This window comes from Mesoplodon bidens (assembly GCF_964165515.1).
Source record: "Mesoplodon bidens genome assembly, chromosome: 8".
In the NCBI taxonomy this organism is placed as follows: Eukaryota; Metazoa; Chordata; class Mammalia; order Artiodactyla; family Ziphiidae; genus Mesoplodon; species Mesoplodon bidens.
The window spans coordinates 17824948-17852803 of record NC_138165.1 but is presented as its reverse complement, the minus strand read 5'-3'; the positions used below and the strand labels follow the sequence as shown (position 1 = coordinate 17852803).

At 37.9% G+C, this 27856-nt stretch overlaps 1 protein-coding gene across 3 annotated transcripts in view; it reads right to left on the bottom strand.

Moving 5' to 3' along the window:
• The window catches only part of LOC308621465 (uncharacterized protein), a 196456-nt gene that overhangs the window by 143669 nt on the left and 24931 nt on the right, over positions 1-27856 (bottom strand). For all 3 annotated transcript variants that reach the window (XM_081242040.1, XM_081242042.1, XM_081242041.1), the window contains one exon: positions 523-576. The gene's annotated coding sequence lies outside the window, so the exon portion shown is untranslated. The remainder of the gene's footprint in view (positions 1-522; positions 577-27856) is intronic.

The window sequence follows — 27856 nt, the reverse complement described above, 5'->3', positions numbered from 1 at the left end:
TGATTTTTTCCTTCTTATTTGAGTATTGTTTGAAAGACCACAGGCTTTTCTAGATGATTTAAGATTTCTGTAGTGAATTGAGCTCCACAGCACTTTCTAAGTCTGAGAGAGACTGGAGGGTGGGGTAGTGGTTATCACAAAGCAGAAAAGGGGTCAAGCTTTAAATTGGAAAGGCTTTTAAGAAGCTCATATCTATTACTTTTTGTATGCAAAGTCAGAGTGGTCTGAAGGGAAGATGATCCAAAATCTTGAAAATAAATTAAATGCTCCCAAAGCTAAAATCCAATAGCATCCTAGAGATAATGGATGGTTAAGTAGAAGTGCTGATAAACTTCAAGTCTAAGACTTATCAGTCAGGTTACCTCTCCAGCTTTTCTGCATTGGTTTCCCCAGGGAAAGCTGGAGAGAGGACACTTCAAGCACTCAGCTTTATAATGCATACTTAAGAAGGCAGTGAATAATAACCATTAGAGTTCTCTGGGTAAACCAGGTTGAATTAAAGGTGCTTCTTTTGTTAGTTACTTTAAAGTAGAGCTTCTGGTCCTTGGGGATTACACCAAGAGCAATGAGTCATATCTGAAATGAGGAAGGGAAAGTGTTGTCAAATTTCATGTTGATTCATAAGAATAAGCATGAAAGGTTGTTCACAGTACTCCAGTGGGGGCAGGGAGACACAAGGGGAGACCAGAGAATCAAATACTTGAGCACTGAAGAGTTTCTATTTGCTATAAAAGATTGAAGAACCTTGCTGTTTCCAAATAGAGGACTTCATCATATATAAATTATTCCTGATTTTTAAAAAATGTATTTTATTCAAGTATAATTGATTTACAATGTTGTGTTAATTTCCGTTATACAGCTAAGTGATTCAGTTTTATATATATATATATATATATACACACACACACACACACACACACACACACACACACATTCTTTTTCATATTCTTTTCCATTATGGTTTATCACAGGATATTGAATATAGTTTCCTGTTCCTGATTTTTAATTTTCTAATTATTATTGTTATTTATAAAACGGTCAAGTATGTAAAGAAAAAGAAAATGTTTTAGCTACCAAGTAAAAAATATTTTGCCACCTGCTATGTATTTTGCCAGCCAATTAAAATCTCTAGCATTCTTTGGTACAAAGCCTTAAGATGATTGTGGGGTGGATGGAAATTTTCCTCTGTTAGAAACTTTTGGATGATAGTCAAACACTTCTGTAATTTCCTTCACCACTTTTAGCTCCTTTTGGCATCACTTATTTCAAGTATGCCTCTGGAATGTCAAGAAAATTGCCAGATATTATTTTGAATGTTGTATTTTAATACAATATCAGGCTAAAGTTGTTCCTAGAGACTTCAGAAATAAAGGTAGAGTGTTTCTTTCTTATGTTTTAGCAAAATGGAAAACTTTAATTAAGACCCCATGGAGCTTTTGGTCAGTCTCCTACCTGTGAAAGTAGATTAGAAAAGAATTTTTATCCTCTGGCAGTAACAGATTTACTTTGGGGGGATGAGGGGAGAAGGAATTGAGTAGAAGGAAAACCAGAAGCTAGACTTGTCACTTAAGTTATCAAATGGTCCAAATATTTGTTCCAAAGCCACTGACTTCATTGGAGTTGTTTTGTCCTGAATATTGGCATTTGAGCCCTCCTCAGTTAAACCTTTTAGAATAATGACTCTGGCAATACTTTGGAATAAACTTTCCATGGTTATTTCCTCAGTTGAGTAAGTCTACAGCTAGAAATTCTATCATTTCTGGCTACTCTAACTCCTGATACAAGTATGTGAGGTTTGTTGTTCTGGCACCAATAGGGAAAGAATGGTAGAGCAGGGAGACACCTCATGGGATCATCTAATCCATACTAAAATCATTCAAAACAGATGGTTCTTTAGTCAAAAGTTTTCCAAGGAAATCGTTACACTGGCAATTGCAGTATGACTAGGCTCAAAACAATAAAAGAGGCTTGCTTGCCTTTCTGATCAAGAATCATTGCAATATCAAACAAAGGGTGAATTCTTTCCTAAGAAGCTTATGAGTAATTCAGGTCTCTACAAGCATTCCAGGAACAAGATTCTTTTTGGTTACTAAGATTGTAAGTGTGATTTTAGCCCAAAGGCTTACAACCAAAGCACATATGCTGTGTCTCACTTGTTCTGTGGACCACTTCCCTTTTCATTCCTCTAGATATTTTTTTTTCTATCTTTGTTATCTTGAGAAACAATAAGTATTTTTAGCAGGCTCACCTGAATTAATCTCTTACAGGGCTAACGTATTTGAACTAACAACCACAAAAAATAATTTACGGGGAAAACTCTTCCCTGCTCTATATTTTCTAGCTCTTATCCCATTATTTTTAGCTTTGTGACCTTGGGCAAGTCATTTAAATTCTCTGGGTCTCAGTTTCCTCTTCTGTATAAAATAAGAATGTGAATCTAGATGACTGAAAGAGTCTCTTTTAGCTCCAACAGTCTATAACCCAATCTATCATAAAGCAAAATTGTGACCTTTATCATGAAGAAAGGACAGTGGGAGGGAAACGCGTGAGGAATTTTTTCTCATTTCTCTCACTCCTACAAATGCTGCAAATGGCTGAAGTTGGAGACTCAAAACTTTATTAGGTATGTTAATTGTCTGGGTAAAGTTTTGCACAAAGTTTTAGAAGTTGAAGGGGTGAGAGATTTTAAGCTACAATCTTTTATTTTTCCCATTTTTGACTAATTTCAAGACTTGAAACCTGTTGTATTTTAGAATACTGAATAACATATCACGTGTTAGTTTCTTGGGAAATAACAGCTAACTGAATTTAATAGTTCACATTAGTATTGACATCTTCCTTCTAATTAATAAAATATAACTTTTCATTTTCCCCCCCAAGTTTTGTGATAAATGTGCTTACTCCTGCAAATGGCCAATATTTATTTCTAATACTCCTTTGCTGAAATTCTCCAAAAAAGTTCAAATTACTTATACTCCAGGGAGAAAATACTGCTAAAAATTTGCTTTTAATGATTCCATTCCATACATGCAAATAGACTTTTAGAATCCAACTCTTTATCTATGGCACTGAGGGTCAGAGGGGAGAAGAATATGTTATTAATAAACCTCCTGTTGTTCTTCTTGAGATTTCCTCAAATGGCAGAGAGAACTAAAACTATGAGAAAATTACTGGAGAGCTCTAACTAATAATAATAATAATAAAATATCCAATTTTGGTTACACAATTTAATTAACATACTGGGGAAAGGAGCTAAAATAAAAGGACTAGTTATGTTTCATTTCCTGAATTGTTATTTCCAAAAACAGAAACATTTTGTCCACTTCACATTTTGTGGAGCTATTGCAAAAATTTTCTGCCATCACAAATCTTAGAGACAGTGAATCTTACTTAAAAGTTGTGGACAGCCTACTGCCAAAGTGCCAAAGTAGACTTGGTTTCATGTGAAAGATCTAGGAGCATAGCTGTTCTATTAGATGATGTTAGGAACCAGCCTTGGTGACAAGTTAAATCTTTCAAAGATTAAAAAATATTTCATTTTAACTGTCACCTGATTAGTATGTCAGGCTGATTAAGGTTAGGTTAGCTCAGTGACACCATTGAGCGTTACCAAACACTGCAAATAATTGTTCATGGAGAGATAATAGCTGCAAGAAGAGCCGGTGACCAACTACAATGCTTATGTTTTTATTTTTCTATCACTGCTGAAAAAGTAAATAAATTTAATTTAAAAATTTCCACAGAATTTATAAAACCTGATTTATTAAAAGTTTAAAAATTGATCCATATTACAGAACCAAAATAATGTAAATAGTTTTATACCTTTTATTGGTAGAATATACAAACTCAGAGAACCAAGAACCTGTGACTGTCAACTTTAAAAAACCCTCATTTTCCAGTGTGTTTTCATGGTACATTCTATTAGATCTTCTTTGAAAATGAAAAGTACTCTACTACAGATTGCACTGATCTCAACAGGAGGAGAAAACAATCTGTTTTTCATTAGAGTTCCTGATGGTAACAACAGAGCCAGTAATTTGTTAAGTGCAATAATGTCTCCATGAAAATCATGAATGAGGGACTTTCCTGGTGGAACAGTGGTAAAGTGGTTAAGAATCCGCCTGCCAATGCAGGGGACACGGGTTCAAGCCCTGGTCCAGGAAGATCCCACATACTGCGGAGCAACTAAGCCTGTGCACCACAACTACTGAGCCTGCACTCTAGAGCCCACAAGCCACAACTACTGAGCCCACGTGCCACAACTACTGAAGCCCACACGCCTAGAGCCCGTGCTCTGCAAAGAGAAGCCACCGCGGTGAAAAGCCCGCGCACCGCAATGAAGAGTAGCCCCCGCTCGCGGCAACTAGAGAAGGCCCGTGCACAGCAACGAAGACCCAACGCAGCCGAAAAAAAAAAAAAAAGAAAGAAAAGAAAATCATGAATGAAGGACATGATTTTTAAAAGATTAACTCGTGAAGATAATTCCCAGGTACATAATTTTTTTTCTAAACTGCCTTGCTTCAAGGAGGCCTCTCCAGAGAATAACTGAAACAATAAGAAAATAAACTTTGAAACATTATATGACATTCAATATATTTTCCTTCAAAATACATTTCACTGACTTAGTAGATATTCCAGGTAAGAAGGCACTAGTTTTATACTGGAATTTAGACATTTTCATTGGTTCAGAAGTCTTCATTAAGAAAAACCTATATCTTGCTGAAGCACTGAGTCATAAGATTAAAAACTGTCCAATATTATTTTCTACTCCAGGCAATATTATCTTTTGTGTTCCAACACTCAGCTCTTCCACCTAATTGGTATGTCTCATGTTATATAGATAACAGATCTTTTAATACTCTGAACCATTAGTTGTATGTCCAAGATAACCTACATTCACAAATAGAGAAGTACTTTCATTTTTGCATAGAAATGAAGAATGAGGAAATTTAGAAGTTAGATTTCTGAAAAGATAATTTAAAAGGTTCTCATTTAGCTATTTATCCGTGTATCAGCAGCCTGGTGGCCCTAGTCACCCCCTTTGCTCAGAGTTGCCTACAATAGTTAACTGGAAATGGTCCCACTTTTGCCCCTTCTCTGGGTCTCACATATAGTGTGAAACATAATTTTCTTGTTTTTTTTTGTTTTGATGCCACCCCCACTTCCCACCCTACTTCCCATTAGATGTGGTAAAGGTCAGGGGGTTCTCATCCTCCCCACTTTTCTCTTTGTTTTCAGTTCCTACTAATGCTGAATTATCTCTTTCACATCCTTCCTCCTATGGCTATCCTCTTCTATCCATTTTGCATAAACACAAATGTAAAACATGTTTTCATTTATCTCCCTGAAACACAATCACACCAGGCAGTTGGGTTAAAGGTTTGGGTGGATATCTTGGGATACGAGGGCATTATATCACAGCACAGTATGGCAAATAATGTGAAACTGAACATCAGACGTCTCTGTTCACTGGCAGTACTTGCCACTAATCAGCACCTTTTCTCAGGACCTAGCTCCTAATGTCTTGCAGCCATCTTCCCTACCTCCTATTATCCTCCACTGCTTTTCCTGGTTTTGTAACATTTGATTCATCCATCTCTGGCTAAAGCAAAACATTCTTCTTACTTTATTATGCAGGCGATGTTTTCTTTGTCCAATTTTTAGCTCATTTTAGACAAGCCCCAAATGCAGAATCAAAGATGGCTCACCAAAATGCTTTTGCTAAATAAGACATTTTTCTCCATGAGGAATTCCTTTTTTTAATAATACATTTATTTATTTATTTATGGCTGCATTGGGTCTTCGTTGCTGCGTGCAGGTTTTCTCTAGCTGTGGTGAGGGGGGGCTACTCTTCGTTGCAGTGCATGGGCTTCTCATTGCGGTGGCTTCTCTTGTTGCGGGGCACAGGCTCTAGGCATGCAGGCTTCAGTAGTTGTGGCTCACGGGCTCTAGAGAGCAGGCTCAGTAGTTGTGGAGAACGGGCTTAGTTGCTCCGCGGCATGTGGGATCTTCCCGGACCAGGGATCGAACCTGTGTCCCGTGCATTGGCAGGTGGATTCTTAACCACTGCGCCACCAGGGAACCCTCCATGAGGAATCTGTTACCTGATTTTGGGCTGCCCACCCACCCCCACACACACAAGTTTTGTAGCACACTCTACATTTTAAAGGCCATTCAGCCAGCAAGGTATTAAGTTTTTGAAGGGCCCTGGGAAGAAACCTAGGATTCATTCCCATGTTCCTCCTATTCCCTCCTGACCATAACCAAATCCCAAGCCCTGTTGATTCTGCTGGAAACATCTCTCTTACTTCTACTGCTACCCTTATCCAACACAGCATTGTCTTTTCACCAGTATTAGTTCAACAGCCTCCTAACCCATTGTTGGGAGGAGAAACATCCTCTACCAACTTAAGTCCAAGTGGTTGGGAGCCTACAAGTTAATTGATGACAGATAGATTAACAGGAGAAAAGTTAATTTTCACATACAAGTGAGAGGACCTCATATGAAGTGGCTCCCCAAACAGCTAGGAGTAAGGGTTTATATACAAGCTTAATGAAGGGGGGTGGATGAGTTCAGGAATTCAAAGGATGGAAGGTTCTGATGAGGCTTGTGCATACAATTTTCTGGAATGTTCCAGTGCCTAAGGCCAGTCACCTTCCTGACTAGAGACTTCCCCAGAGACTGGGTCTGGGGCAGCTGACTCTCATAAAGCCCTGCTTTAGTCAGATAAGGGAAGTCCTGATAAGATTACTTTCTGCAGACATTTTCATTTTGAAGTAATCCACATACCATTTTGGTGGGTTGATGATCCCTACACTATCACCCTACATCCAGTCTTGTTTCCACATATCTGTTCATGTTGCAGCCAGAATGATATTTCTAAAACACCTGATCATGACACTCCCTTTCTTAAAAATACTTCAGTGGATTTTCACTGCCAAGGATTATGATTTATAATCCTAGATTTACCACTTACCTACTAAAGCTTGAAGAACCAAAGAGTAAAATTGTATAAATCTAGCCTATATGGCTAGATTACATGTCAGGAAAGGTAAGGCAAGGTGGGTAAATTATGATATACCAAAACATTAGTATTTAGTGCCATGCCACATTTTGCATCTATGTTTCTTAGATTTTACTTCTGAAATTCCTACTTGGGGCAGTGTGCCAGGTACCAAATCTTTTTCTCTTCCCTTCGATTTTGATTAACATTTCATTCCTTTAGGGCCTTACTGAAACGCCTGGCTAAGTTAGTTCATAAGCTTATTCTTATTAGTGTTAATAAGTTAATGTACTATGCATTTCCACATACAGTGTTTCTATTTTAATCAGGTCATTCATGACTAATACCACGGGATGACCTATAAAAGGCATTTCAGACCCTGAAGCAACAAGCTAAGGAGAAAATCTGAGCAAATGGGCTTTGAATACCTCTTAAACCCAAGGTTCTTGCTCTGCTTATGAATAGAACTGGCCCTGAAGGGAAGAATTCTATTGGCTTTGTATAATCTGCACCCCTCAGGAGAGGGGTTCATGCTACTCTGTATTACTCTATTATGTAGCACAACCTCAGTGTACCAAATGGGATATTTTGCTATCCAGCTGTGATTCCTACATACTTGAATTGTCCATATGTATTTTTAAAATATATTATTTAGATATAATTTACATGCCACAAAATTCACCCTTATTTAAAGTGTACAGTTGAGTAATTTTTAGTATATTCTGAGCTGTGCGACCAACACCACTATCTAATTTTCAAACATTCTCATCATCCCCAAAAGAAACGCTGTACACATCAGCAGTCATTCCCTATTCCCACCCCCATTACCTCAACCTAGCACTAGGTAACAATCTATTTTCTGGCTCTACAGATTTGTCTATTCTGGACTTTCTGTACAAATGGAATCATACATTATGTGACCTTTAGTGAATGGCATCCTTCACCTAGCATAATGTTTTCAAGATTCCTCCATGTTGTAGCATGTATCAGTACTTCATTCCTTTTTGTTGCCAAATAATATTCCATTATATGGATGTGCCACCATTGTTTATCCATTCATCAGTTGATGGACATTTGGGTTATTTCCACTTTTTGTCTATTGTGAATAATGCTGCTATGAACATTAGTGTACACATTTTTGTGTGGATATATGTTTTCAATACTCTTGCTTGTATACCTTGTTGTAGAATTTTTGGTCATATGGTAATTCTATGTTTAACATTTTGAGAAACTGCCAAACTATTTCCAAAGTGTCTACAGCAGTTTAGATTCCCATCAGCAAGTATGAGCATTCCAACTTCTCTGCATCTTTGCCAATCCTTGTTATTGGCATCTGGTGGGTATGAAGTAGTATCTCATTATGGTTTTGATTTGCCTTTCCCTAAGGACTATTGATGTTGATCATCTTTTCATGAGCTTATTGGCCATTTGTATATCTTCCCTGGAGAAATGTCTATTCACATCCTCTGACCATTTTTTATTGTGTTATTTGTTTTTTTTATTATTGAGTTGTAAGAGTTATTTATATATTCTAGATATAAATTGTTTGTCAGATATATGATTTACAAATATTTTCTCCCATTCTGTGGGTTGTTTCTTCACTTTTTTGTCAGCTTCTTTTGAAGCACAATATTTTTTAATTTTGAGGGGGCCTAATTTGTCTATTTTTTCTTTTGTTGCTTACTCTTTTGGAATCATATCCAAGAAAATATTGCTTAAGCTAAGGTTACAAAGGTTTGTTTTTATGTTTTTTTCCTAAGAGTTATAATTTTAGCTTTTAGCTTTAGGTCTAGGATCCATTTTTGATTAATGTTTGTATATGGTGTGAAGTGGGTGTCTAACTTCATTCTTTTTCATGTAGGTATCCAGTTATCTCAGCACCATTTATGAAATTGCATATACTTTTAAACCATATACTAGGAAGCTGTTGAGTTAACAGTTCTGTTAGCCATCTGTTACTGGGTAACCTAGTAAGCAAATTCAACTCTGAGAAACTTCAGGTATCAGTATTTGGTTCTGTAGATTTGTATATACTGTATATCTCTTCTTGCTTTTGAGTATTTTGTGTTTTGTTCTGTTGAATATTTCAGGTATTTGGATGCATTTCTCTTCCCTAAAGTAAATATATAATTTACTATATTTAAATAGTGATTTACCATATTTAATAGTGGGAACTGCTACATGTAATTAATCTTGACCTACAAAGAGCTAGCAATTCATCCATTTATTTCCTCAAGAAAAGTTTTTTGAGTACCTATGTGTCATGGATATAATGCTGGGAATATAGTAATAAACAAAACATAGTCCTTGTCCTCAAAGAACATATTCTAGAGAGAAGAAGCAAACAAACAGAAACCAAAAAATATATATATATGTGAGGTATGGATGTTGATACATGCTAAGAAGAAAATAACAGCCAGAGGAAGAGGGTAAAGAGTGATGCAAAAGTGTTGCTAGTTTGTATAGAGTAGTCAGTGATCTCTTTGATGAAGGCAACATTTAGCCAGAAACTGGAAGGCTGCATGGAACTATCTATGGCTGATATCCTAAGGACGAGTGTCCCATGCAGCGGTAAGAGCAAGTGCAGCAACCTGAGATGGGACATGCTTGGCTCAGCTCAAATTTTCTCCCTCCCTCTGTAATTCTAATGCCAACAGCATAATTTCTGTACACATCCCAATTTCACCATAGTTTCTCTTCTAAAAACATTTTGCCATAATTGATTATATATTGTACCATACCTAAGAAGATTCAGTTTGGATGTTTCAAAATTAGATAAATTTAAACAACAAACCCCAAACCTTTTCCTGCATTACATTTTGCATCCTTGCTGAAGCATGATCTCTGATGTTGCAACTTCAGTCCAATTCAGCAAACTTAACTGAATGCCTACAGTGATATTTCCCAAATCATAATCTGTGGACCATATTTGTGGTTCAGAACTTTCACTAGGACTTGACAATGGTTTGAATAATTAAAGTTAGGCCTCAGTAATTTATGACTATGCCTGTATGATTGTTTTCTGACAATATGGAATGTAGCGAATGCCACCAGGGTGACTTAATTCCAAGGAGCTGTATGTTGAGGAATCTTATGGCTTTTGCATAGCCTACCTTGAGCGTCATCAGCTATGACACACCGGGTGTGTATCATGGGGTCAGTAGTAATTTAATGACTCACTGGAGTTACTGTTAGAAAATCAGATGTTGTTGCCTGTACGCCACTGAATATCAATAACCAAAGAGAAGATACTTTTGCCATGAAAATTTCAATGCATTTTACAGACAGTACTTTTCTTAAAAAGTCATCACTTTTTGTCAGTAATACCCTGAAAATCAATGCCCCACCTTTCTCTGTTCCTCCTTGCCTATGTTCGTGATCTCTGTTTCAGATTACTTTAGGCAGTTGGTAAATCTTAAGTGGCCTGGATATGTAAAAGCAAGGTGCTTTGATATTTTCAATATTTAAACTCAGAATATTCCAGAATGCCCTAAATTAAAATGCAATTATGAAATGCCCTTTTGCCTTTTCACCAAATATATTCAATTCCTACCTACTGACTAAGGTAAAATAATCCTTTCTGCCCCTTAACTCACATTAAAACTCTTTCCTCTTGCCTAGCATTTCTTTTTGTTTGTTTGTTTTGTTTTTTGGGTTTTTTTCCAACTGGCAAATAACATGTACATTTTATTTTTAAAGAAAAATATGGCCTAATGTAAAATAAAATTGGAATCAAGCAGTTTTTATTTTTTTTAAACATCTTTATTGGAGTATAATTGCTTTACAATGGTGTGTTAGTTTCTGCTTCATAACAAAGTGAATCAGCTATACATATACATATATCCCCATATCTCTTCCCTCTTGCATCTCCCTCCCTCCCACCCTCCCTATCCCACCCCTCTAGGTGGTCACAAAGCACCGAGCTGATCTCCCTGTACTATGTGGCTGCTTCCCACTAGCTATCGGTTTTACATCTGGTAGTGTATATATGTCCATGCCACTCTCTCATTTTGTCCCAGCTTATCCTTCCCACTCCCCATGTCCTCAAGTCCATTCTCTAGTAGGTCTGCGTCTTTATTCCCATCCTGCCCGTAGGTTCTTCATGACCATTCTTTTTTTTTTTAGATTCCATATATATGTGTTAGCATACAGTATTTGTTTTTCTCTTTCTGACTTACTTCACTCTGTATGACAGACTCTAGGTCCATCTGCCTCACTACAAATAACTCAATTTCATTTCTTTTTATGGCTGAGTAATATTCCATTGTATATATATGTGCCACATCTTCTTTATCCATTCGTCGGTCGATGGACACTTAGGTTGCTTCCATGTCCTGGATATTGTAAATAGAGCTGCAATGAACCTTGTGGTACATGACTTCTTTTGAATTATGGTTTTCTCAGGGTATATGTCCAGTAGTGGGATTGCTGGGTTGTATGGTAGTTCTATTTTTAGTTTTTTAAGGAAACTCCATACTGTTCTCCATAGTGGCTGTATCAATTTACATTCCCACCAACAGTGCAGGAGGGTTCCCTTTTCTCCACACCCTCTCCAGCATTTACTGTTTCTAGATTTTTTGATGATGGCCATTCTGATTGGTGTGAGATGATATCTCATTGTAGTTTTGATTTGCATTTCTCCAATGATTAATGATGTTGAGCATTTTTTCATGTGTTTGTTGGCAATCTGTTTATCTTCTTTGGAGAAATGTCTATTTAGGTCTTCTGCCCATTTTTGGATTGGGTTGTTTGTTTTTGATATTGAGCTGCTTGTAAATTTTGGAGATTAATCCTTTGTCAACTGCTTCATTTGCAAATATTTTCTCCCATTCTGAGCGTTGTTTTTTCGTCTTGTTTATGGTTTCCTTTGCTGTGCAAAAGCTTTGAAGTTTCATTAGGTCCCATTTGTTTATTTTTGTTTTTATTTCCATTTCTCTAGGAGGCGGGTCAGAAAGGATCTTCCTGTGATTTATGTCAGAGTGTTCTGCCTATGTTTTCCTCTAAGAGTTTTATAGTGTCTGGCCTTACACATTTAGGTCTTTAATCCATTTTGAGTTTATTTTTGTGTATGGTGTTAGAGAGTGTTCTAATTTCACTCTTTTACATGTAGCTGTCCAGTTTTCCCAGCACCACTTATTGAAGATTGCCTAGCATTTCTTATGCCGTATTTTCCACACTGTGTTATACATACATCCCTTGACTGCCATCACCTAGGAGCATACCCTAGGGCTGTAGAGGGTTCTCAGTAAATATTTACGAATGTATAATTATTATGGCCTGGAAGTATTAGGGAGATAAATATCAGAATGATCCCATGGGGTTCAACTTTGTTTCTATTTTGGTTTCTTAGTTTTGTTTCTTTAACTTGAAAAGCTTTGATTAAAAAAAAAAACAGGAGAGAATGAGTGGGAAGAAAAGTTTAAAGTATGTCCTTCCTTTAGAGATTTCTTTTTTCATTGGTTTTACCTGCCCAGTGGTTAGATATAGAATTCAAGTTAAAAAACAAAATGAAACAAATGTTGTATTGAGTCCTAATGGCTGGTTCCTTTGAATGTGGCTGGAATGATGGTCTTTAAAGGGTGTTACCAGATTACATCTTTGCCAAGTAAGGAAGGTGGAGCTGTGTGGGAATGAGGCTTTGTTTAGTCAGGTTGTATAATGTTTTGCTGAGACATGCTGGGAAAAGCAATACAAAGTAATGTGGACTCACTATGAAGTCACAGTCTGAAGCACACCTTATAAAGTTTAGAGATTTTTTTGCAATCCTCCTGGAAATTTGCATACCAGAAATGTTAGAGAAAATTAACTCTAATATATGTGTGTGTAAGTATATACAGTCCCTTCCCCTAACATCTGTGGGACTTGAAGAAGAGTACAAATAAAGGCCCATATACAACACATCAAGTTATAAAGCATAGTATCTTCAAATAAAGTATGTTCTTTTCTCACACCTTAAAAATATGTCTTCAGACAAAGTCAAAATTTAAAACTCTTTGATAACCTTGGAGCTTCATGTTTAAAAAGTGGAGATCCTGGAAGAGCCTGGTCTACAGCCCACAGCCCAGCTCCCCCACCCTTCTCTTCCCATCCCCAGCTCCATCCCACAAGTTGAGAGGTCTCAAGAGGATGCAGGTGGCCACATCTACTCACACGTCCATATCAGATCCATAGCAAACAGCTGCCTCTTGGGCCTCCCTTGGGCCTAGGGGTGTGGAACAATCCATGCCTAGGGACTGGGGAAGAAGCTGAAGCAGGCTCAGGGCCTTATGGGTGGAGAAGTCTGGAATTCCAGGTAACCAGAGAAGGCATAGGGGCATGGTTCAGGCTCTGGGTAGGCACAATCATTTAGTTCCCGGATTCTTTGTCTTGTGCAAAGGGCTGTAGTCAGAGGAAGGGCAGAGAGATTCTCTGAAACAGAAGGCACAGAAGAGATGCCCTTCTTGCCTGAGTCAAAGAGCCACACTGTGTGTATATATATTTGTGTGTGTGTGTACGCCAAGCTCTGATGCCTATATATCTTTTAAAGATATAGAAAATTTGACATATACTCATGTATCGAGGGAGAAATATAACCTTATGGATGATCTGAAAGGATGAACAATACAACATACTTGTCATTGGGTACACTAGAACAATTAATTGACTGTGCACATCTAAATACTTCAAACAAATAATGATACATTATAAAATAATGAGATTGAAGCCCCTTTCAGAAAGGCCTAGAAAGCTGTGATTTCTCTCATCCATGTACTGAAGGATCAACTTCACCTCACTCCCTACTGTACAGCTGTGCCCTAGGGAAAATGAGGAGGATTATCTCTTGCTGAGCAGAGCCCAGCAGGGGACTGATGTGAGAAGCCTCCTTCAGCTAGGTTCCCCTCACCCACACCCCCAACCTCCAACCCTTTTGGTATCTTCACAACCTCTTACCTTGAGCCCCATTGCTCCTCTTTTATGCACTTTGGAAGGGATTTTCTTAAAATTTCACAGCCCTTTAACCTCATGAGCTGCTGAATATCTTAAGCAATAGAGAGAGTTCAAGCTCAATCTTTAGTCTTTTGAACAAAAAATACTGAAGCCCTAACTATATTTACTTTTGTGGTATGGGGATAGTGAAAGGAGATATTCAACAAAATGAAGCATGTGAATAAGAAAAGATTACTTTTTGTATGTGAATGTGGCTTTTAATTTTTCTGAGAGGCAATTTTTCAGCTAGTGTCTGTATTTCAGAAATGGAATAGTCAAAGACTTGCTTCTAGGTAATAGAAGAATCCACCAAGGTATATAAAATGCAGTAAAGTAGGGCTTCCCTGGTGGCGCAGTGGTTGAGAGTCCGCTTGTCGATGCAGGGGATGCGGGTTCGTGCCCCGGTCCAGGAGGATCCCACATGCCGCGGAGCGGCTGGGCCTGTGAGCCATGGCCGCTGGGCCTGCGTGTCCGGAGCCTGTGCTCCGCAGTGGGAGAGGCCACAACAGTGAGAGGCCCGCATACCGCAAAAAAAAAAAAAAAAAAAAAAAAATGCAGTAAAGTAGTTCTCAGTAAAATGAATCAGACGTTTGAGCAGATATTGTAAATACACATATGTGAACCACCGAGGTTTAACACTGTATTTAATAGTCTTGGATAACTTGAAGTAGTGAATTTAATCTGCCGTGATCTGATTTGTCAGAATTTGAAGTGAGACAAGGTATTTTTCTGATATTTTAAGTGATCTACATCGTGGATCATGGCTATTTGTAGGTTTCTTTACTACCATGTTCTCAAATATGTTATTACTCTGCAAAGAAGAAAGTGGGTAATTGTCCTATGTAAATAAACAGAGGGAGTGGGTGAGCTTGCACGCTGCCTGAGGCCAAGGACATCTTGCTGGCTCACCACCCTCTTTCCAGAATCTAGAATCCAGAATGGCCCATAGTAAGGTCCTTGTAAGTATCTGGTGGCTAACAAAAGAATAAGTGAATTAATGGAAGTAATTTATATCAAGTATTGACTATGGCCCAGAGATTAGTGTTTTAGTTTGATTAGTGTTTGGTATATTGTATGGCATTAAATCTTGAGTTATAAGTGAAGAAAATGAGAATCAACAAGGTTACATAACCTGCCCAAGATAACACAACTTGTGAAATGATGGACTCACCTACCAACTATACTGTGATTTCATTATTTTTATTTCCTCATAATATGTATACATATCACAGCTTTAAATCTTGTTAGCTGTGATTGGCATATCAAGAATATGACAGTTATATATAGTCAGTAACTTCCTTTCAAGGCTACCAGTATAGTTTGAGAGAGGGAAGCCAGTAATCTGTGGTCTAACATGGCAAAATTCTGTGCACTAAGTAATCCTGGCTCCTCTACCTCAGGGAGAGGCAGAATGCCTGAGCAGACTTCTGAGCTCTTTCTAGTGGCAATCAATAATCAGGGACCTCTGATGGCCACACATAGCAGGAAGAACAAAGTATTACTTGTTCTCCAGAACCTTTCTTTTCAACTTGCTCTGACTTCCCGGACTCTGGGTCTTGATTACCTAGAACCATGGCTCTTGCCATCTGTGCTTGGCCTTACCTGACTTCCCTGGACTCCAGCCTAATGTATAACAACCCTGTGCCCCTCCCAGCCTTGTGTCTACCTCCCCTGGCCTACCCTAAGCTCTCAAAGGATGGTATCTACCAGAACCTACCTGGCTCCTCTGCATGTTCTCTTGGCCTGTGTAACCTCATAACCACTTAAGCAGTGAACTGCAGAAAATCTTAGGAGTCCTAAAAAATAACTGGAAAATAAATTAGCTCTTATTCTAAACTGTCTTCTTTGTTACTATAACACTTATGTGGGACTTCCCTCTGTTCAGATAGGCCTGAGAGATAAATCTTCAAGGATATAACGAGTATTGGGTGACTATTTTCTTTTATCTGCAGGTATCCAACATTTGCAAAAGGACTGTAGTGTGTGTGTGTGTGTGTGTGTGTGTGTGTGTTGTGGATATGTGTTGGATCAAATTTGGGTTGTTTTGCTAAGGTGTTGTTAAATGTTAGTTTGAACTGAAATGAAATGGTCTTGTGAAAAATAAAATGAAATCTAAACTGTAAATACTGATGAAAACCAAACCCACATCAGATAGTGTTCCTGCCATTAGCAGTAAGCATGTTTGCATGGGAAGACTTAGTGGCTGCCATGGTTTACAGGGCAGTTAAAAAATTGTCACATGTTATTAATGTTTTTAGGGAATTGTTTTACTTGTCAAGGACGAAGATGGAGAGGGTCCCTAACAAGAACTTGAGCTAATGTTACCTATACTGTAAAATGATGTGTATTAAAAAAATATTCTTTGTTATATGTGAATTGTATTAATCATTAAAGTCATTTCAAAGTCTTCATGGGAAAGGTAAAGTGTTTTCTAGTTTCTAACCAGTGAAACTGAACAACAGGCTGATAAAGTCTGGGAAGTTGTTCAACTGAACAAATTTGTTTTAAACACCTGATGTTAAATATTTGATTAAAATTTTCCTTACCAAGACTCAGTTTGGAATACAGAAAATGTTCATTTCAGAACGTCTAAGACACTAAAGGTACTTGCATGTTGTAACTAGATTGGTGTATACAGAAAAAAGGTATTTTTAGACTATGTCAGAGCTAAAACTGTTGGCAACTGGGAGTTTTGTGAATTCATGTGAAGGTGGCATGGCTTATAAAATGAGGGCACTGGGAAAAAGAATTACACTTACTTTCTGGTTCTAGCTTTGCCAATAACTAGGTTTGGTGAGCTTGGGCAGGTCATTTGACCTCCTTTGGCATTAAATTTTTCTCACGGTAAATGAAGGACTGGGCTCTGATTTCTAAGGTCAATTAAAGTTATGAAATCATGTGATTTTTCTAGACGTTTCTTTCAAAATACACATTGCCTTTTGAAAAAAATATCTTTATTGGAGTATAATTGCTTTACAATGGTGTGTTAGTTTCTGCTGTATAACAAAATGAATCAGCTATACATATACATATATCCCCATATCTCCTCCCTCTTGCGTCTCCCTCCCACCCTCCCTATCCCACCCCTCTAGGTAGACACAAAGCACTGAGCTGATCTCCCTGTGCTATGCGGCTACTTCCCACTAGCTATCTGTTTTACATTTGGTAGTGTATATAAGTCCATGCCACTCTCTCACTTAGTCCCAGCTTATGCTTCCCCCTCCCTGTGTCCTCAAGTCCATTCTCTACATCTGCATCTTTATTCCTGTCCTGCCCCTAGGTTCTTCAGAACCAGGTTTCTTTTTTTTTTAGATTCCATATATTTGTGTTAGCATACGGTATTGTTTTTCTCTTTCTGACTTACTTCACTCTGTATGACAGTCTCTAGTTCCATCCACCTCATTACAAATGACTCAATTTCGTTTCTTTTTATGGCTGAGTAACATTCCATTGTATATATGTGCCACATCTTCTTTAGCCATTCATCTGTCGATGGACACTTAGGTTGCTTCCATGTCCTGGCTATTGTAAATAGAGCAGCAATGAACATTTTGGTACATGACTCTTTTTGAATTATGGTTTTCTCAGGGTATATGCCCAGTAGTGGGATTGCTGGGTCATATGGTAGTTCTATTTTTAGTTTTTTAAGATAACTCCATACTATTCTTCATAGTGGCTGTATCAATTTATATTCCCACCAACAGTGCAAGAGGGTTCCCTTTTCTCCACACCCTCTCCAGCATTTACTGTTTCTAGATTTTTTGATGATGGCCATTCTGACTTGTGTGAGGTGATACCTCATTGTAGTTTTGATTTGCATTTCTCTAATGATTAGTGATGTTGAGCATCCCTTCATGTGTTTGTTGGCATAAAATACACATTGCCTTTTTACTGGACCTATCCTAAAGGTATTACTGGACCTTATCCAATCATACCTTCGGCAAACAATACGGCCACTGAAAAGCTACTTGCGTCACTTGATTTTATTTTTTCAAACTCAAACAATACCTGGCAAGTAAAGAAAGGTTCCTGAATTGTGATTGGCACAATGATACATGGTCAGCTGCACTGAGAATTTAAGCAAACTATATATATCATCAGGGTGCAGAATGAAGGTGAGGGCTGATCTGCAATTACCTGCATTTGTGAATCAAAGCAACGTTGTAAATTGTGAGTGTGGAACAAATGCCAAAAGCCCAACCGTGTCACACACTTTCTTTATGCCTATATCCAGTGTTGTTTTTAGCACAATTTCCATCCTTTCCTACTCACTGGCTTTTCCACTAGAATGCACACACAGCAATTTTTTCTAGCCCTCCTCCTCCCAGATCTTCTATCGCAGCAGTCACCAACCTTTTTGGCACCAGGGACCAGTCTCGTGGAAGACATGTTTTCCACGGACCGGCTGGGGCAGGGGATGGTTTCGGGATGATTCAAGTGCATTACATTTATTGTGCACTTTATTTCTATTATTATTACATTGTAATATATAATGAAATAATTACTGAACTCACCATAATGCAGAATCAGTGGGAGCCCTGAGCTTGTTTTCACTTGCCACTCACTGATAGGGTTTTTGTTTTTTTAATATTTATTTATTTGGTTGCTTGGGGTCTTAGTCGCGGCAGGCAGGCTCAGTTGTGGCATGTGAACTCTTAGTTGCAGCATGCATGTGGGATCTAGTTCCCTGACCAGGGATCAAACCTGGGCCCCCTGCATTGGGAGCGTGGAGTCCACTGCGCCACCAGGGAAGTCCCCTCACTGATAGGGTTTTGATATGAGTCCGCAAGCAATTGATTTATTATGGTCTCTGTGCAGTCAAATCTCTCTGCTAATGATAATCTGTATTTGCAGCTGCTCCCCAGTGCTAGCATCACAGCCTCAGTTCCACCTCAGATCATCAGGCATTAGATTCTCATGAGGAGCGCGCAGTCTAGATCCCTCGCATGCACGGTTCACGGTAGGGTCCACACTCCTATGAGAATCTGATGCCACCGCTGATCTGACAGGAGGCGGAGCTCAGGCAGTAATTTAAGCAATGGGGAGTGGCTGTAAATACAGATGAAGCTTCGCTCGATCACCAGCGCTCACCTCCTACTGTGCTGCCCATTTCTTAACAGGCCACGGACTGTTGTTATCAGTCCGTGGCCCGGGGATTGGGGAACCCTGTTCTATTGCATTTACCACCATAGTCCACCCTTTATTCTTTGCACCCTCTCATTTCTGTGACACTACCCAACCTCTTCCTTGGTTCTCACTCTTCTCTCTATACCTTAAATTTGGCTGTAATACAAGATATATTCCTAGACCCTGTGCTCTTCTGTATTGGTTCTCACTCCCTCAGAGATTTTCTTGACTAATTGTCACTAATATGTGGATAGCTCCAAAGTTGACATCTTTATTTTTGATCATCTTTATACAGTTTAAAAATAACTGCCGGGCTTCCCTGGTGGCGCAGTGGTTGAGAGTCTGCCTGCCGATGCAGGGGACATGGGTTCGTGCCCTGGTTCGGGAAGATCCCACAGGCCGCAGAGCCGCTGGGCCTGTGAGCCATGGCCACTGAGCCTGTGCTCCACAACAGGAGAGGCCACAACAGTGAGAGGCCCGTGTATCGCAAAAAAATAAATAAATAAAAAATAATAAAAAAATAACTGCCCACTAGCTATATATTCTTATTCATTCATTCATTCATTCATTAGGCAGAGAACATACTTTGAAAGGACTATTTTAAGGCAAATGGAGCATCTGAGGGATCATTTGTTAAACATGTCATTTCTAGAAAGAAGTGTTATGCTAAGTGTCTCAATATTTGCTGGATATTCAAAAAGCATTTTCAGTTTCCTTATATGACTAAATTAGATGTCCTCTTTTTAAAAAAATAATGACTCGTGTTTTTTATGATTTGGAAATTACTTAGGAGAAACAGAATTTAAGAATAAGACTTTCAGGGTGGGGGACTTTCCTGGCAGTCCAGTGGTTAAGACTTCACCTTCCGATACAGGGGGTGCAGGTTCGATCCTGGTCAGGGAACTAAGATCCCACATGCCTCACAGCCAAAACAAACACCAAAAGATAAAACAGAAGCAAAATTGTAACAAATTCAATAAAGACTTTAAAAAATGGTCCACATCAAAAAAAAATTCTTTGAAAAAAAAAGAATAAGACTTTGGGGTTTTTAGAATATATTAATTTTCAACTCAAAAAGAATCTTATATGTAACATATAAGAGGCATATGTAATTCCCTTACATGAAACAGTCTGTAGTTGAATTACTCATCCTCCTCCTCGTCTCCTGTCTAGCTCCCTAAACCACTTCCCATACCTGCTGCCCAAATCAGCTCTCCCCATCTCTGTTTATATCATCCTTTCTTTGGTTTTACAACAGAGAAACCCCTTGCTCTTCCTGTTCCCTCTTCCCCTGGATTCCTTTATCCTGTCAGACAGTGCATGGATTCTTGCCTCACATTCTTTTTCAAAAGCAGCCCTCTGTGTTCTCTCTGCCCCTCCCCAAGTGAGAACACCCTACATCTGCAATATTGCAACTATCTGTTCCCTTGCTGTCTCAGTTCTCTTAACTCTCTTCTAAATCCCTCCTGAAACATGCCAGCTAGATCTTCATAAAGCATTTTATACGATGCTTCTGTATCATCAGTAGCTTTCCAGTGACTACAGGATGAAGTCTAAACCCTGCACATTCAAGACCCACCACAACTCTCTGATCCCTTCAAGAAAAGTTGAATTGCTATGTTTTGAAATAGAAGAGGGACTGTTTAGAACTGAGAATTTTAATGTAAGAGGAGCTTTAATTCTTAGCAGAGTTTGTTTAATCTCTTATCTGTAGATCTGTTGGGAGATAATGTTTTTTTCTGCAAACAGAAATAAGAACAAACAACTGTGGACATAGATTTTTAGAAAAAATATATTGACGAAGGGAATAAAGAGGGCTGAAAGCAGAGGGATTTGGCTTCCTGTCTGAGTAAGGTTGGGGCCTCCTAGACACACTAGGATGCTTTGGAAGCCTAGGGAGGTAATATCTCACATGAGAGCATTTAGTACCAAGGTCAGACCAGAAGTGAAGCAAGAATTTGATATGTTTATGTATTAAGGCCTATGAGAAAGACTTACAGATTAAGGCAAGAATCTGTAATTATTCTAAATATTTAATATTGCTCTTTAAGTTGGAATAATATACCTTGAAAACACATTTTAAGAAGGACTTGTCCTTATTACAATAGTTTTTGAATCTATACAATTTACTTTAAATATACTCTAAATAGAAAGCAGAAGTCCTGCCTTGTAAGACTTTCTGAAAGCTGAAAATACATGCAGATGAAGATCCTCAAATACAACCCTTATGTTATCTAGTAGAATTGGCAAGTCAATCCAGTTACTTGAACCACACTCTAGAAGTTATGAAAGAAAGTGAAATGCAGTACAGAGCTTATAAGTGTTCTGGAGTCAGACTGCCCAGGTTCAAATCCGGGCTATGCCCTTATTAGCCAGGTATTCGTGGGTAAGTTACTTAATCTTTCTATTGATATGTTTCAGTTTCCTTAACTATTGAATATGAATAATAACACTACCTACCTCATTGGGTTGTGCTGAGGAATAAATGAGATGATGCCTGTAAAGTGCTTAAAAACGGCACCAAGTACATATTTGAGTACTTATTAAGAATGCTGCAAAGTAGACAGTATTATATCTGTTTTACAGATTATGAAACCGTCATAGAGAAATCTCTCTAAACTTGCCTAAAGTAACATTAATTCTAAACTCTACAGCCTCAACAACTCCAAAATCTTAGCTCTTTCTCCATGCTGCCTGCCTCCTTGCTTTTGTATTGCTGGAGGTATGATAATGAATCAGACACTGGCCCTGTCATCAAGAGTGACACTGTTAAAAGGGAGAAAAACAAGAAGTGAATGGACAATTCTGCACAGGTTCTCCAGGAGCACTGATAAAAGGACACAACTCAGTCTGGAAGGGCTGGGGATGGCTTCTATAGCAGTTTCCAGCTAAATCAGGTCTTGAAGTGTGGACAGGAATTAGATCATGGGCTTCCATGGGTGGGAGACTGTCCTAAGGAGAGGAAACAGCAAACAAAGGAGTGGAGAGGACTCTCTGCAGGCAAAGGTACAAAAAGGCTATGAGAGAGGACACAAAACATTCAGTATTTACAATAGATCAGCTCAGCTGGAATGTGGAATTTGGGGTAGGGCTGGGGCCTGGTTTTAAGGAGAAGTTGAAGCATTTCTCTTCTACCAGCCATGAAAATACAAGTCAAGAAGAGGCAGCACAAATGCTTGTACACAATGCACAGGCCCCAAACAATAAGTACCCTTAGGTGGACAGGCTGGTACTCATTTACTTTGAGGCATAAGTCAAAATACTTTTAAATATAATGTATGCCTCAGGCCTGGAGAGGTCAGACATGTCTATAGGTAGTGTATACTTTATACATTAACAATCGAGAGAAATCTCCACTTTCCTCTTCCAGGTATTCTTTCTTAAAGAAACTTATCTGCATTAGAATTATATGTTAAAACTCCTTTGTTTCTAAAGGAAAAACATCTTCCTGGCTTCTTGTGTGGAAAATACTATCTTTGGTGTTTTAATCTAACCATTGTCACAGCAGTAGATCATCTATAGAACATCTTAATGCCCCATAGATGGGCTACAGAGAAGTGATGGTTTAAGGACCTCTTTAATCTTTTTTTTTTCTAGTTGTTACTTTTATATTTTCTTAACTCTGAAATTGAACATATTTACATATATTTATGGTATATTTTGAATTAAAAACTTAATATAAACATATTGATATCCTTTACCAATTTTCCTTTAGTTGTGTTGATATTCTTCTTAAGAGTTGTAGAACTTTATTTTTTAAATTTTTATTGAAGTATAGTAACATTGTAAGATTTACAATGTTGTGTTAGTTTCAGGTGTATAGCGAAGTGAATCAGTATACACATACATATATCCCCTCTTTTTTTTTTTAGATTCTTTTCCCATATACACCATTACAGAGAACTGAGTAGAGTTCCCTGCGCTATACGGTAAGTTCTTATTAGTTATCTATTTTATACATAATAGTGTGTATGTCAATCCTAATTTCCCAATTTATCCCTCCCCCCCTTATGTCCTGGTAACCATAAGTTTGTTTTCTACATCTGTGACTCTACTTCTGTTCTGTAAATAAGTTCATTTGTATCCATTTTTTAGATTCCACATATAAGTGATACCATATGATATCTGTCTTTCTGCATCTGACTTACTTCACTCAGTATGACAATTTCTAGGTCCATCCATGTTGCTGCAGATGGCATTATTTCATTCTTTTTTATGGCTGAGTAATATTCCATTGTATAAATGTACCACATCTTCTTTATTCATTCCTCTGTTGGACACTTAAGTTGCTTCTATGTCCTGACTGTTGTAAATAGTGCTGCAGTGAATATTGGGGTGCATGTATCTTTTTGAATTACGGTTTTCTCTGGGTATATGCCCAGGAGTGGGAATGCTGGGTCACATGGTAGTTCTACTTTTAGTTTCTTAAGGAACCTCCATACTGTTCTCCATAGCAGCTGCACCAATTTATATTCCCATCAACAGTGTAAAAGGGTTTCCTTTTTTCCGCACCCTCTCCAGCATCTCTACTGTTTGTAGATTTTTTGACGATGGCCACTCTGACCGGTGTGAGGTGATACCTCTTTGTAGTTCTGATTTGCATTTCTCTAATAATTAGTGATGTTGAGCATCTTTTCATGTGCTTTTTGGTCATCTTATGTCTTCGTTGGAGAAATGTCTATTTAGATCTTCTGCCCATTTTTTAATTGGGTTGTTTGTTTTTTTGATATTGAGCTGCATGAGCTGATTGTATATTTTGGAGATTAATCCCCTGTTGGTTGCTTCATTTGCAAATATTTTCTCCCATTCTGAGGGTCGTCTTTTTGTATTGTTTATGGTTTCCTTTGCTGTGCAAAAGCTTTTAAACTTAATTAGATCCCATTTGTTTATTTTTGTCTTCATTTTCATTACTCTAGGAGGTGGATTAAAAAACAACTTGCTGCGATTTATGTCAAAGAATGTCCTACCTGTGTTTTCCTCTAAGAGTTTTATAGTGTCAGGCCTTACATTTAGGTCTTTAATCCATTTTGAGTTTATTTTTGTGTATTGTGTTAGGGAGTGTTCTAATTTCATTCTTTTACATAGCTGTCCAGTTTTCCCAGCACCACTTATTGAAGGCCTCTTTAATCTTTACTCCTAACAGTAGATTATCTCAAAATAATAGTGTGTTTTAATAGTGCAAGTTTATTATTAAAACCATTTATTAAGATGTAATTAAAATCTAAGGTAATTGGGCACCTTAGGAAATTTCAACACAGTACCTTCCTTACTCTGAAAGACAACTTCATCCATCTAATGCCTCCTTGGATAGCTTGTAGAAAAGTTATTTGCATGGCGCCAGCATATTGAGAAATCATCTATCTTAACACTGTTAATATCAGTGACAGCAGAACTCCTTGTGGTACAGTCTTTAATTCATTTAACCAATAAAGTGTGACTAAGTGCCAGGCACTGTGTAAAGCACTAGGGATGTATGTGTGCAAATATAAAATATCCATGATGTAATATGATAAGTATTAATATAGAAGTATGCATCAAATCCATCTGACTTGAGAATCTAGAGAGAACATCCCCAAACCTGGAGAAAAAAATAGTAATTAAGCAACTCGTTAATTTTTTCTCTCGTAACTGGACGTGGGAGGGTTGAATCATTTTCTATAGGTCAGAAAAACATCTCATTAGCACTAGCTCGTCTAGTGTTTGATCCTAATTGAAATAGTGATGATGTTACTGGAATTGTTGGTTCCCTTATCTTTTAAAATACCCTGGTCTCCCCTATGTGTTCTAAAAAGGCAAACTATGTAATATGCACCTGCTTAACTGGAAATGTTTCCTTAGGTTATCTAATACATAACAAAATATTTTTAAAGTCGTCAATCTCTAAAGTATGATAGTATTCCTAAGAACACTAAATGTGGATATCATAATTTATATAATTAAGATTCTTCTGATTATGAAAACTGCAAAATGTATTTCTCTTTTTTTAACATCTTTATTAGAGTATAACTGCTTTACAATGGTGTGTCAGTTTCTGCTGTATAACAAAGTGAATCAGTTATAATACACATATGTCCCCATATCTCCTCCCTCTTGCATCTCCCTCCCTCTCACCCTCCCTATCCCACACCTCCAGGTGTCACAAAGCACCGAGCTGATCTCCCTGTGCTATGCAGCTGCTTCCCACTAGCTATCTATTTTACGTTTGGTGGTGTATATATGTCCATGCCACTCTCTAACTTTGTCCCAGCTTACTGTTCCCCCTCCCCGTATCCTCAAGTCCATTCTCTAGTAGGTCTGCATCTTTATTCCCGTCTTGCCCCTAGGTTCTTCTGACCATTTTCTTTCTTTTTTTTTTTTTAGATTCCATATATATGTGTTAGCATGTGGTATTTGTTTTTCTCATTCTGACTTACTTCACTCTGTGTGACAGTCTCTAGGTCCATCGACCTCACTACAAATAACTTAGTTTCGTTCCCTTTTATGGCTGACTAGTATTCCATTGTATATATGTGCCACATCTTCTTTATCCATTCATCTGTTCATGGACACATAGGTTGCTTCCATTTCCTGGCTATTGTAAATAGAGCTGCAATGAACATTGTGGTACATGACTCTTTTTGAATTATGGTTTTCACAGGGTATATGCCCAGTAGTGGGATTGCTGGGTCGTATGGAAGCTCTATTTTTAGTTTTTTAAGGGACCTCCATACTGTTCTCCATAGTGGCTGTATCAATTTACATTCCCACCAACAGTGCAAGAGGGTTCCCTTTTCTCCACACCCTCTCCAGCATTTATTGTTTGTAGATTTTTTGATGATGGCCATTCTCACCAGTATGAGATGATATCTCATTGTAGTTTTGATTTGCATTTCTCTAATGATTAATGATGTTGAGCATTCCTTCATGTGTTTGTTGGCACTCTGTATATCTTCTTTGGAGAAATGTCTATTTAGGTCTTCTGCCCATTTTTGGATTGGGTTGTTTGTTTTTTTGATATTGAGCTGCATGAGTTACTTGTGTTTTGGAGATTAATCCTTTGTCAGTTGCTTCACTTGTAAATATTTTCTCCCATTCTGAGGGTTGTCTTTTCATCTTTTTTATGGTTTCCTTTGCTGTGCAAAAGCTTTTAAATTTCACTAGGTCCCATTTCTTTATTTTTGTTTTTATTTCCATTTTGCCAGCACGTGGGTCAAAAAGGATCTTGCTGTGATTTATGTCATAGAGTGTTCTGCCTATGTTTTCCTCTAAGAGTTTGATGGTCTCTGGCCGTACATTTAGATCTTTAATCCATTTTTAGTTTATTTTCGTGTATGGTGTTAGGGAGTGTTCTAATTTCATTCTTTTACATGTAGCTGTCCATGTAGCTGTAGTTTTCACAGCACCATTATTGAAGAGGCTGTCTTTTCTCCACTGTATATTCTTGCCTCCTTTATCAAAGATAAGGTGACCATATGTGTGTGGGTTTATCTATGGGCTTCCTATCCTGTTCCATTGATCTGTATTTCTGTTTTTGTGCCAGTACCGTACTGTCTTGATTACTGTAGCTTTGTAGTATAGTCTGAAGTCAGGGAGTCTGATTCATCCAGCTCCATTTTTCTTTCTCAAGATTGCTTTGGCTATTCTGGGTCTTTTGTGTTTCCATACAAACTGAACTTTTTTGTTCTACTTCTGTGAAAAATGCCATTGGTAGTTTGATAGGGATTGCACTGAATCTGTAGATTGCTTTGGGTAGTAGAGTCATTTTCACAATGTTGATTCTTCCAATCCAAGAACATGGTACATCTCTCCATCTATTTGTATCATCTTTAATTTCTTTCATCAGTGTCTTATAATTTTCTGCATACAGGTCTTTTGTCTCCTTAGGTAGGTTTATCCCTAAATATTTTATTCTTTTTGTTGCAATGGTAAATGGGAGTGTTTCCTTAATTTCTCTTTCAGATATTTCGTCATTAGTGTATAGGAATGCAAGAGATTTCTGTCCTTTAATTTTGTATCCTGCTACTTTACCAAATTCATTGATTAGCTCTAGTAGTTTTCTGGTAGCATCTTTAGGACTCTCTATGTATAGTATCATGTCATCTGCAAACAGTGACAGCTTTACTTCTTCTTTTCCAATTTGGATTCCTTTTATTTCTTTTTCTTCTCTGATTGCTGTGGCTAAAACTTCTAAAACTATGTTGAATAATAGTGGTGAGGGTGGGCAACCTTGTCTTGTTCCTGATCTTAGTGGAAATGGTTTCAGTTTTTCACCATTGAGGATGATGTTGGCTGTGGATTTGTCATATATGGCCTTTATTATGCTGAGGAAAGTTCCCTCTATGCCTACTTTCTGGAGGGTTTTTATCATAAATGGGTGTAGAATTTTGTCGAAAGCTTTGTCTGCATCTATTGAGATGATCATATGGTTTTTCTCCTTCAAGTTGTTAATATGTGTATCACGTTGATTGATTTGCATATACTGAAGAATTCTTGCATTCCTGGGATAAACCCCACTTCATCATAATGTATGATCCTTTTAATGTGCTGTTGGATTCTCTTTGCTAGTATTTTGTTGAGGATGTTTGCATCTATGTTCATCAGTGATATTGGCCTGTAGTTTTCTTTCTTTGTGACATCTTTGTCTGGTTTTGGTATCAGAGTGATGGTGGCCTTGTAGAATGAGTTTGGGAGTTTTCCTCCCTCTGCTATATTTTGGAAGAGTTTGAGAAGGATAGATGTTAGCTCTTCTCTAAATGTTTGATAGAATTCGCCTGTGAAGC